The sequence below is a fragment of the Triturus cristatus genome, chromosome 11 (assembly GCF_964204655.1).
Source record: "Triturus cristatus chromosome 11, aTriCri1.1, whole genome shotgun sequence".
NCBI lineage: Eukaryota > Metazoa > Chordata > Amphibia > Caudata > Salamandridae > Triturus > Triturus cristatus.
In genome coordinates, this window is record NC_140594.1 from 1052484903 (window position 1) to 1052497931 (window position 13029).

At 51.2% G+C, this 13029-nt stretch overlaps 1 protein-coding gene across 7 annotated transcripts in view; it reads left to right on the forward strand.

Moving 5' to 3' along the window:
- Positions 1–13029, forward strand: part of MCF2L2 (MCF.2 cell line derived transforming sequence-like 2) — a 2345299-nt gene that overhangs the window by 1864793 nt on the left and 467477 nt on the right. The gene's annotated exons all lie outside the window — the stretch shown is intronic.

Genomic DNA, 13029 nt, shown 5'->3' on the forward strand with positions numbered 1-13029 from the left:
CAAGAAAAAACAACATTACTGAACCAAATGTGCTTACCAGGATGGAGGGATTGTAGGGAAAGCTCACCTCTCAAGGAAAAAGATTCCTGAGGACTGCTTGACCAACAGCAGCGTCATCTCGTCCCACCGACTCCAGGCAGTAGTGTTTCGTGAAGGTGTGTACACTGCTCCACGTTGCTGCCCTGCAAATGTCCTTGATAGCAACTCCAGCAAAAAGACCACTGAAGATGCCATCGCTCGTGTAGAATGAGCACGGGCCCTTCTGTCCAAAGATTTGCCCGCAGCCTGATGACAGAATTGAATTGCACTGGAGATCCAGCGGGAAATGCCACTCTTAGCGAGAGGCAACCCCTTCCGTGGTGCACTGTAGGCAATAAATAGCTGTGTAGACTTCCTGAAAGATCGTGTGCGCTCAAGATAGAATTTCAGACATCTCTGGACATCCAAAGAATGCAATGTTCGTTCCGCCTGGGTCGAAGGACGTGGAAAAAAGGAATTCAAAATCAAGGGTTCATTCAGATGAAAATCCGAAGGCACCTTCGGGATGAATTTTGGGTTGGTTCTCAAAATTAGCACATCCTTTTTGAACTGCAGAAAAGGCTCCACTATGGACAGAGCCTGGAGTTCACTGACCCTCCTAGCCGAAGTCAATGCTAAGAGGAGGGCTAGCTTCCAAGATAGGAACTTCAAGTCCGCCCTGTGAATCGGCTCAAAGGGAGCTTTCATGAGCTGAGCCAGTACTAGGTTGAGCTGCCAGATTGGTGGGGGTGCTCGGACCGGAGGATACATCCGAAACAACCCTTTAAGAAACTGTTTTACAATCCTTGCGGACCATAGAGATGGCCCCGATGTCTTCCGTCGAAAACGGGATATGGCAGCCAGATGTACCTTGACAGAAGAGTGCGCCAAACCTGATTTAGCCAGTGACAGGATGTAAGGCAAAACCTGATGTGGCAGGGATTTATAAGGATGGGGTTTATTCCTCTGGCACCACAGACAAAATCTCTGCCATTTTGCCCTGTATATCTTATTAGTGCTTGGCGCCCGCACCTGAGACAAAACATCCCTGCACTCCCTGGAGAGATTCAGATGACGGAATTCTCTGTATTCAGGAGCCACGCTGTCAAGTGTAGTGACTTCGGATCCGGATGGAGCACCTGTCCCTGATCCCGCGACAACAGCGATGGAATCAGCGGCAAGCAAATTGGGCGATCCTGGGAGAGAAGCAGGAGTTCCGTGAACCAGAACTGCCGGGCCCACGCTGGAGCAATGAGAATCATCTTGCATGGTTCCGCCCAGACCTTCCTGAGAACTCGAGGAATGGGAGGAAAAGCGTAGCAAAATGCGCCGAACCAAGCAATCGAAAGGGCATTCCCCAGCGATCCTCGATGGGGAACCTTGCTTGCGTAAAACTGACATTTGGCGTTCTCCGGGGACGCAAAGAGGTCTATGGTCGGAGTACCCCATCTCTCGAACACTCCCTCCAGCGTGGCTTGGTCTAATTCCCACTCGTGAGTCACTTCCGTCTGACGACTCAGAGTATCCGCCGTGATGTTGAGGCACCCTGCTAGGTGCTCGGCTTGTAGGGTGATCTTGTGAGAAATCGCAAAATCCTAGATCGTCTGAGCTTCCTTGGACAGATCCGCGATCTTGTTCCCCCTTGCTTGTTGATATAGTGCATGGCCGTCGTGTTGTCTGTCCGGACCAGCACTGCACGATTCTGAAGCCTGGGAAGGAACGCCAGCAAGGCTAAGCGAATAGCCATCAGCTCCAAGAGGTTGATGTGGTGTAGGCTCTGCGCTGGACTCGAGTGACCGCTGATTTGAAGCTCCTGGAGTACCGCTCCCCAGCCTTCTAAGGAGGCATCCGTGGTCACCACCATAGGAGAAGGAGGGGTCCGGAATGTTAATCCTACTGCGATGTTCTCCTTTACCAGCCACCACTCGCAGGCCTTGCGCATACCTGGTGTTATCCACACCTTGTCGTTGAACGGCCCTTCTGCCTGGCGCCATTGTTTGTCTAACTCCTCCTGCAGAGGACGCATATGAAGCCTGCAATGCGGTATTAATGGTATGCAGGATGATATCGATCCGAGTAAGGACTTGTACCGGCGAACCAACACATTTTTCCTCTGCAGCACTTGACGAGCGGAGGTGATCAGCTTGCGTTGACGCTCCTCCGACGGACGAGCGGTGCATAGTGTTGTGTCCAGAATAGCTCCAAGGAACCTTTGGGACTGGAAGGTATCAGCACCGACTTGGATCTGTTGAGCTTAAGACCCAAGTGGGCGAACAATTGAATGCAAGTTGACACGGCTTGAGAAGTTGCCTTGAGCGACGGAGCCTTGACGAGCCAGTCGTCCAAGTATGGGAACACTTCTAAGGATTGCTTTCTGAGAAAAGCAGCGACTGGTGCCAGCATCTTCGTGAATATCCGAGGTGCAGACCGAAGGCCAAACTGAAACACCTTGAACTGGAAATGGCTCTTGCCTACTGTGAAGCGTAGATATTGCCTGTGAGCTGGGTGGATTGGAACGTGGAAGTACGCATCCTCTAAATCCAGGGACGCCAAAAAATCGCCCGGATTCAGTAGACGGAGAATATCCTGGAGAGTGACCATCCTGAAGGAGAGCTTGATGAGATAGGTGTTGAGCTCCCTTAGGTCTAGTATAGGACGCCACGTATCTTCCGTCTTCCGAACCAGGAAGAACCTGGAATAGAAACCCTTGCCCCTCTGCAAAAGAGGTACTGGTTCTATCGCCCCCTTGATGAATAGTTGGTGGGCTTCGAGTTGTAACAGTCGGAGATGTTTTGAGGGACGGGCGTCCGGAGCTCTCGTTGGAGGAAGATCTTGGAATTCCAACGTATGGCCACTCTGAACCATATTCAAAACCCACCGGTCCGAGGTTATAAGGACCCAGCTGTCCAGACAATAGGAGATCCTGCCCCCAACCGGTGTTCTTGGTAGGGGAGGAACAGTAGTCAGAGCCAGGAGGCCGCTATTGCCTCTTGGCATTGTCTCGTCCCTGACGATTCTGACGTCCTCTCTGGGACTGACGAGAGAAAGACGCCGATTGACCTTGGCGTTGGTTTGAGTACTGATTCTTATATATATCCTGACTGTGTGGAATACTGACGTTGGTTTCCTCTATAAGTAGAGAACCCTCGTCCACGTGCTCCTCTGAATGGAACCATGCGATAATTTAAGGATCCTAAGGACTTTGCTGTGTCCGTGTCCTTCTTTATGCTTTGCAGAGCCTCATCGACATGCTTACCAAAAAGCATTTCTCCGTCAAAAGGAAGGTCCAGGATCTTATTTTGGACCTCCTGACGGAACCAGGTTGCTTTTAACCAGCCTTGACGGCGCAAGACCGCTGACCCTGCCAAAGCCCTGAAAGCAGTAGAGGCTATGTCCATAGCACAGTCAATGACTTCAGAAGAACATCTCTCTCCTTCCATGAGAACCTGCCTGGCCTCCTCCTGACTCGAATCTGGCAGTAGATCCATAAACGGCTCCATGTCGCACCACATCTGGCGGTCGTACCATCCTAGAATGGCTAATGAATTTGCCGCTCGAACCAACAAACTGGCCATGGTGGAAAATCTCTTCCCTACATTGTCCAGCCGCCTGCCATCCTTATCTAGAGGCGTAGTCAAAGGTGTTGACGGATTCTTGGACTTGCTTTGTGCGGACTGAGATATTACAGAGTCAGGCTTTGGTTGTCCTAGAAGACTTGCAGGACTGCCCTCAGGGGCCTTGTATTTCTTCTCCAGCCGGGGAAGAACTGGGATGACCGTAGCTGGGTTCTGCATAGTCTTAATTCCCTCATCCCACACATGCTCAATGATGGGAATTGATCTGACCGACTTTTTATACTGCGCCTTAAAGTCATACAGAAAACAGTCCGACTGTTCCACTGTAAGAGGCAGACCAAACCTCTTGGATGCACGCTCCATAAGATTATGGAACCCCCCCAATATCTGCCGGAGGCGACACGTTCGTCTCCCGCCCTGCAGCATCCGGATCTTGCATTCCAGTGTCATCAGGATCCACATCCGGATCCCCTGGATCAGTTAGTGGGACCACGTGCCCCTCATCGTCGTCATCCGTATCCACATCTTGTGTAACCTCATTGGTAGGTTCCGGAAACGAAGTCTGAGGAACCACTACTGGTACCACCATTGGTGAGGTACGGGGTATGTCTTTAGGAAGAGGTGGCAAGTCCACTGCCGGCCCTCGCGGAACCACTGACGTAGATGGGTGCACTGGTGGGACGTCAGGGTGTGATGGAAAACGAGCTCTGTAGTCCTGCAACATCATCTGCAAGTCCGTAACCAGAGCAACTGGTAAAGCTATCATGTCCTGCCTCAAAGTGCGAGGATGTACTTCTTGTTGAACATATTGTTGCTCCTCCTGCTCCTCTTGACCATACTACTCCTCAGTATCAGTCTCTTGCTGCTTTACATGCAGATCTGAGGGACTGTAGGCATCCCCATACTGCTCACCCTCATCCTCCTCCTCCGACTCATCTAGAAGCATAGATGGTGGTAAAGGCGTAACCCGCCTAGGTGAAGTCATGTCCGGTGTAATTTTCAACCTCTGTATTGAAAATCCTGAATTTTTTGCCGTCGACGGTCCCGTCGACGGAATCCCAAGCGTCGACGAAATAGACGATGAAATCGTCGACGGCACGGTAGTCTTCGTCGACGGGAGTGTGAATCGTCGTCAGGTCGTCGACGATGCCTGAATCGTCGTCGACGGTAGGATCGTCGACGGAGCCTTCTTCTTAGTCGACGGCAAGCTCGTCGACTGAGCTTTCTTCATAGTCGACGGGACAACCGTCGATGGTCTCGTCGACGAACTCGTCGTCATCAGCATCGACGACGACGTCGTTGTCATCGTCGTCGTGGTCTTCGTCGTCGACACCGCCGTCGAAGACGAGAATGAAGCTGTCGTGGACGATGAAGCAGACATCGTCGACGATCCCGTCGACGACACCAAGGAAACAGTCTTTACTATGGAAATCGTCGTCGACGTACCTGCTTTAGTCAGCGTCGACGGACGCTGTTTCTTCACCGGAGCCATCTGCGGAGTTCCTGCAGAGTGTTTCTTCGCAGGCTTTTCCTTTTGGGACGGAGGAGAAGATATGGAAACCTCCTTTTTGTCCCTAGAGGCTGTGTCCACACCAGCAACCTGTCCCTGCCTCTCCTTTTCACTTCCGTGAGGAGATTTCATGGGACCAGCCTCCTCAGACCTTTCAGAGATTCCGTGAGGGGCTTTGACAGGGGGTTCCGCAGAGATGGAGGGAGATGACCTACCCCTCTTCTTTGATCTCCTGGAGGAGGTGCCAGAAATCCAATCCTCCTCATCTGAAGAGAGAACCTCCTTCCTGGTCTTCAGCTTTTGCAGCCATGTCAGCAACCGACCTTCTCTGTCCCGCAAAGTCTTGGTAGATAAGGTCCGACAAATCTTGCAGTCTGTGGCCTTGTGTTCCGGGTATAAGCAGTAAATACAACTCTCATGCTTATCCTCAACGAAAAGTCTCTTCTTTCCACAAGAAGCACAGGGTCTGAATAAGGCTTTCTTTTCCTTTTCTGACATAATGTCACTATAGATGGTAAAATGGAGATTTCTAAGAGAAAATTTGTGAAAACTGAGCAGAGCTCAGTGGAGACTCCCTAGCACAACGTGCGGTAGAAAAATCTGAGGTTCTGAGCTCTCTCAGGAAGGTTCCAAAGGGTGAGGCTGTGCTGATTGGTCCTGGCAAAAGTTTGGGCTCGTTTACACAAAGAGGGTGATATACTACAAAATGAGATGAGGCCTAAGCCTATTTTCTCTTTTGTTTCTATGGTTATGATATATATTTTTTGGTTACCGAGGCTCCCATTCCGACGATGGGGAATGATACAAAGCATGAGAATCTATGAAAGTTCCAATACTGGGGTAACAAGTTACTTACCTTCGATAACGAAATATCTGAAAGAGACTATTAGTTATAGATGCCTTACCTTAGAATAGATACCCCAGCAATACCAACCCCGGATGTGGGTCGGCGAACTAAGTTCACACCAGAAAGTCCTGGACAACTGAACAGCCAAAGACTATCCAGGCAGAAATGTTTAGTGAACATGTGCAGTGATGCCCACGTGGCTGCCTGGCAGATGTCACGGAGGGGGACTCCACGTCCCAAAGCAATAGTGGCTGCCATTGCCCTGGTGGAATGGGTGCGCAGTCCTAGCGGAGGGTCCTTTTCACCAAGGAATAACAAGTCTTAATGCAAACGGCGACCCATCGAGAGATGGTCCGTTTTTGCACGGCCCGAACTTTCTTGGCGCCCACTAGCCAAAATCAGTTGATTGGCCACCCGGAATTCTTTTGTGCGATATAGATAGAATGATAATGCACGTTTTGGATACAGACGGTGGAGTCTTTCCTCCTCCTTGGAAGGATGCGGGGCGAGAAGAAGGTGGGCAAAAAAATGCTCTGTCCTATGTGTAAAGAGGTAACCACTTTGGGTAGAAAAGAAGGCCTAGTTCGAAGGACAACCTTGTCCGGATGAGCAGCAAGGAAAGGAGGTTTAGAAGATAGCGCCTGAAGCTCACTCACCCTGCAAGCAGAGGTGATTGCAACCAGAAAAGCAATTTTCAAAGTCATGATTCTGAGAGGACCATTATGTAGTGGCTCGAAAGGAGCGCAACTAAGGTAAGTTAAGACAAGATTCAAGTCCCACTGGGGCATTATGAAAGGAATAGGAGGAATGAGGTGAGTAATGCCCTTAAGAAGCCTATTTACAATAAGACACTTGAAAAGAGAAGGATAATCAGGAATGCGAAGAAAGGCCAAAATGACCGAAAGATAGCCTTTAAGGGTGCCCAGAGCAGAGCCCTGTTGGGCCAAAGAAAGTATGAAGAGGAGAATGGGCGCTAGGTGGCGCCGTGCAAGATGGCCGCACATATGTGAGGCTCCTGCCGTCCGGCGCACAGATCCGTTAATTATCCTGCCCACGCCGATTTTGGTGACCTGCCTGCGGTGGCCTGCATACCCTGAGTCTGTCCACGTCCCTGGCGGCCACTTTCAGCGGCTCGGAGGGCTTTGATCGCCGAGGAGGAACAGCGACCGCGGAGCGACTGTGGTGGCGAGGCTGCGGCAGGAGAGAGGTCCGGCTGGCGATCTACGGGAGCCCGCGGCTTCCCACGAGGTGCGCGGGCCGCCGGGCCGGAAGGCGCGGCGCCGGTGAATACTGGGCGGAGAGAGCTGGTGGATACCCCTGGGGGGGGCCCTGGACGTCAGTGGACACTGCCGGTAGGTGAGAGGCGGCGGTGCCCGCAATCCACGCTATGTTCGGATAGACAACGGAGGCCGGGTGAGTGCGGGCGCTGCTGCTGGGCTGAGGAGGACCCGAGGGTGACGGTTGCGGGACTCGGAGGCCGGCTGCCGTGTCGGTGAGAGGCCCTACAGTGGATACTGCCTGCCTCGAGGCGCATTCGGCGAAGCTCTCCCGCTATTCTCCCCCAATTTGCTGCAGGCCTGGAGTGGGAGCTGTGTGGAGCCCCTTGTATGTGCAAAGCGGGAGGGGTGCGAGCCACAACTTACGCTGGAGCGTCATCTTCCTTTCACACGCATCCCTCCTTTGCCCCCTAAATTGATGAGCTGGGGTGCATGATCGGACACACTGTGTATGAGAGGACACGTTATTTTTGCGCGGAGAGGCGCACATGGCGGGGAAATGCTCACAGAGGACTGGGAGTGACCGCTTTCAAGACTGTTGAACAGTGGGAGTGTGTGGAGCTGTTACTACACTAACACCACCACATATTGAGCGACGATTCGCATCTGTGACCGCGCAGAGTGAGGAGACCCTGAGTGCGACCCCCCTGCGCCTCACCTGGCTCCGAAAACGAGGGGACGGACACCGGTGCAGTGAGCCCGCGGCTAGATTTGAGCGGAGGGGCGGATTTGACACTTGGATAGTCCGGGGTGGTGGAGAGCAGCGGTCGTAGCTGCTGTCGCTGACCTCTAGGCGACTGCTCGCACAACGCTCTGTGTAGCTCCCCTTGATTACGCCCGACGATGGGGAAGAACGATGCCAGGTAGTCCCGCCTCACCTTTGAGGCGAAGAAGACGGGCCGCGCCCCACCGGATGAGAGGGCGGGGGTGGCTGAACCGGACCCAGCTGCTGGGCCCGCTGAGAGCACGGGGGAGCTGACATCGCTTCTCCGGGAGGTCCGGCAGGGCTTTGCCACTATGGGGGAGAAAATGGATGGCATGTCTACTCGAATGGATGCCATTGTGCATAAGCTGGATAACCATGAGGATCGCATCCGGGAGGCGGAACGCCGCATCTCGCATACAGAGGATACTACCTCTCGGGTCTCCACACAGGTTGCGCAAATGGACAAGCTTCTGAAACTGATCGCGGCTAAGAATGAAGACTTGGAAGCGAGGAGTCGACGCAATAACATCCGCGTTCTTGGGGTACCAGAGACCACAAACACAGGCCGACTAGAGGACTATATGGAGAGAATGTTGATTGCAACCATCGGAAAGTAGCAGCTGTGAGAAGTTGGCCTGATGTATGATGTCACTAGTTCTAGTGTACACCTTATATCAGTCCAAACACCACAACAGATATATATATAAAATAAAGTGTATTTATTCTAGTCAAACCCTCAGCACTCTTTATGAGATTAGAGGTAAGTACAACACAGTCTTATTTATGCATACATTAAGTCACACAGGTAAGTAATACAGTTAGGCCCTAGGGGCCACGCAAACCATATACTAAGTAAGTGGTATAAGGACCACTGTCACGGAAATAGGATAGGCCTAGGCCTAGGGAATCGCTGGGGCTACACTATACTACCAAAGGTTAGGAAGTGGGAGGCCCACGAGATTCAGGTGCAGAGTGGAAACACTCACGCGTAATGCGTAAAAGTCACTAGCAATAGTACAGTTTAGAAATAGATAGATTTAGGACACTTCCGGAGTAGCTAGGAAGTCGAGACTGGAAAACTAGACACTAGGATAGTCACTATCCTGATGAGCACCGGAGTACCCAAGTTACCTAGCCCACAGGCTGCGGGTGCATAGGGGTGAAGTTGCGTCGGGTTTCGTCGTCGACTCCTATGGATGCCTGAAGAAAGATGCTGACAGGCAGTCAGTGAAGAGTGTCCGGTAACCAGACCCACAGCCCTGCTGTTCTCTCTCTAAATTAATACTATGTACTTTAGGTGCATAACCCATTTGGATAGGATCACCTTATTGGCCCCTGTACAGTGTACCCTAGGTACCCAGGGCATAGGTGTACCCTAGGCCTACCAGGGGCTGCAGCATGTATTATGCCACCCCTGGCCTGGCCTTCCATTTTGACACAACTGGCTGATCACTCAGCTGGGGCAAGGTCGTGTAATCACCCCTTGCTTAGGTGTAGTATTCCTATACCTAACTTACATATAGACACATGTGTACCTATCAGTCACTCCTATGGCAGGCCTTGACAATCCTGGCGGCAGAGTGCTTGGTAACATGTGAGATGGTGCTCTAGCATGAGCTGAGCCTGTCTGCAGCTTTCGGAACCTTGTCCTTATAGCTGTTCTATGATATAGCCTACCATATACTCTTAAAGTGCCTTATAATCTTAGACGGTTATGGTAACTATGGTTTGGCTTTATCGAAACATGTCGTGTAAGGTGTCTAACACTGTGGAATAATACCCCCATGCCATTTCTGGACATGAGAATATTATTCCCCCCTTCTAGAGGGAAAGACATGTTAAAATCATACTTCAACTGTTAGCCTCTGACCAAAGCCTCAGCATCACAAAATGGATGCTGCTGCCACGACACAAGTCTGACCTCCTGCAGCTGGGAGTGATCCCAGCCAGGGAGGCCTGGACAATAGGTTTCCTGCTTGGGGAGGTGCTAGCACCTCCCCAGACAGCCTTTAGTGTATTGGGGCAGGGTGGGCTGAAAGGAATGAGACATGCCTGGGGCACACAAGGTGTTCCTTGCATAGTCCAGTTCAAACCGGCACTGGGGCACTCCAGCCCCAGCTCTGGCGCGAAACTGGACAAAGGGAAGTGGGTGTAACCACCCCCTCCCAGGTCCCACCCATAAGGCGTGACCTAGCAGGTATCCCAGCCCCCCAGATTAGTATAAGAGTGGGAGTTGGGCCTCAAGACTTTAGATTATCCTGAACCTGCAAAACTGAACAGAAACTCTGGACCTTCGACATTCGACGAAAGAAGAAGACTGAAGAATCTCCCTTGTAGCCAAGGAGTGGCTACCCTGTGCAAACAGGCACCATCAAGAGACTACCCTTTGCTTTGCCCACGTTCTACGAGGAACCGACTGCAGAGCCCGACCAGAGCCTTGACTTCCAGACTTCTCCGACCCTGATCCACATCTACAGCAGAGCTGAGATCCGTGGAGGCGACGAGCGACGTGGGACCGGCTACCTGGAAAAAGTGGCTAGTAACTTAAAGCGCAGCTTCTGAGGTACCCTCGAAGTTGTGCACCGGGGATTGAGAAGCCCCAACCCCAAGCACCATCTGCACCGAAGACCAGCCCCCCACACTCCACGAGTCCTGCGTGGGGCCCTTCAGCATTTTCCTGCTTGCCGCGTCTGTCTGGTTGCTTGCCCGCTGGCTAGTGGCCTTTGTGACGACGCACCCTGAAATCTTCTGCGCTGGTTTGGCTCCTCCAGACTGGCTCCCGCTTCTCTGCAAAGAAGAAGCACCCCAGACCTTCCTGGTCTGCACCAGAAGCAAGTCCTCCGTTCTTCGTGGGTTCCGCTTGCCAAGGCTTGGTGAGTCCTAGTCCAACTTCGACGCCGCCGACAGCAAGAGCCTTCGTGGGACAGCTCGCCTCCTGGTCCTGGTCGTCCTCGACGCTTCCTGGTCCTCCTGGCTGCAGCGACAAGCTTCACCTTCACCTGCAATCTTCACGACATCGCCTGGTTCCTTCCTGGTTCCACGTGGTCACTGGCTAGTGACCTTGACTCTGTCCCTTCTGCTTGCAGGTTTCCTCTCTTCTTGATTCTAGCCTTGGGATCCACCGGACACTCTTCACTGACTGCCTGTCAGCATCTTTCTTCAGGCATCCATAGGAGTCGACGACGAAAACGACGCATCTTCACCCCTATGCACCCGCAGCCTGTGGGCTAGGTAACTTGGGTACTCCGGTGCTCATCAGGATAGTGACTATCCTAGTGTCTAGTTTTCAAGTCTCAACTTCCTAGCTACTCCGGAAGTGTCCTAAATCTACCGTTTTCTAAACTGTACTATTGCTATTGACTTTTACGCATTACGCGTGAGTGTTTCCACTCTGCACACGAATCCCGTGGGCCTCCCACTTCCTAACTAACGCTAGTGTAGTGTAGCCCCAGCGATTCCCTAGGCCTAGGCCTATTCTATTTCCGTGACAGTGGTTCTTATACCACTTACTTAGTATATGGTTTGCGTGGCCCCTAGGGCCTAACTGTATTACTTACCTGTGTGACTTAATGTATGCTTAAATAAGACTGTGTTGTACTTACCTCTAATCTCATAAAGAGTGCTGAGGGTTTGACTAGAATAAATACACTTTATTTTATATATATATATCTGTTGTGGTGTCCTTTCATTTGGTATTCAAGGGATTATATATGGTATCACAGCTGGCTTCACATGCCATTCAGAGTTTAGCCTAAGACTGCTCTTGTCCATGCTACCACTAGGATAGCTGGTCTATAAGGTTGACTTTACAACCAATCACCATAAGGGTATTTGGACTGATATAAGGTGTACACTAGAACTAGTGACATCATACATCAGGCCAACTTCTCACATTGGTGAGCAGCGGTTGGGATCTGAGCTTGCTGTTGTAATACCATTGTAATCTTGAGATACTAAATTGAAAGATCACACAGATATTGTCTAGGTACATATAACATAGATTATAATACTTAAGTCCTACTGGACTTTGTAGTTGTAGGTTGAAGGGAGTAACACACCCTGACTACAACTACTAGAGAGGTTTAGTAGATACAACTAGTGTAGGTAGGTGCACACACCACACCCTCACTAGATCATGTCTCTGAGAGGACATCAAGTAGATGCTCTCTCAGGAGGATCAGGTCTGCAAAAGACCCCCTCTAGATATGATACCTTAACATTCCAGGAGATGAGACACTTGTGTACCTCCAGAGGAATAAAACAGGGTGCAAACCCTACCCTCCTTCAGTTAAGACAACTCCTAGAGGAGTATGATGCTCTTAGGGCATCTCAGGCAGGTGCCCTAGGTACAGAGGAGGGTCTACCCACCACAGAGGAGTCAGATGGGGCTTCAGATGGAGAGGTAGACAGCCAGGGCCAAGTAGGAAGACTTAGCCAGGCTAACCTAAGTTTACATGGGAGTTTGCATGGGGTCCCCCCATACAGACCCACAAGTAGGCTTACACAGAGAAGCAGGAGGGACAGATCCCCTTCAAGGGAATCCATCCACTCCCATGTCTCTAGCATCTCTAATGCTTCCTCTCACAGGGGAATGACTTCACCTGAGAGAAAGGAGCATGCAGCCAGAATGAGGGAGGCTAATCTGAGGATTCAGAGGGAAGAACTTGCCCTTGCCAAAGAGAAGCTTGCTCTGGCTAGAGAACAAAAGTTAAGTGGGTTAGAACCCACTGGTGGCAGCAACATTCCTAGAGATAGAGACAGGCACTATGATAATAGAAACCTGAGCAAGATTGTCCCTCCCTACAAGTGTGGGGATGACATCCACAAATGGATAACTGCTTTGGAGAGAGCTTGCAAAGTACAGCAGGTACCCCAAAGTCAGTGGGCAGCTATCTTGTGGCTCTCCTTCTCTGAGAAAGGAAGAGACAAGCTCCTCACAGTTAGTGATGAGGATGCAGATAATTACACTGTCCTGAAGAGTGCTCTGATTGATGGGTTTGGCCTAACCACTGAACAATACAGGTTGTTGTTCAGGGATACCCAGAAGACACAGACTCAGGACTGGACTGACTTTGTAGATTGTGCCACTAAGGCTC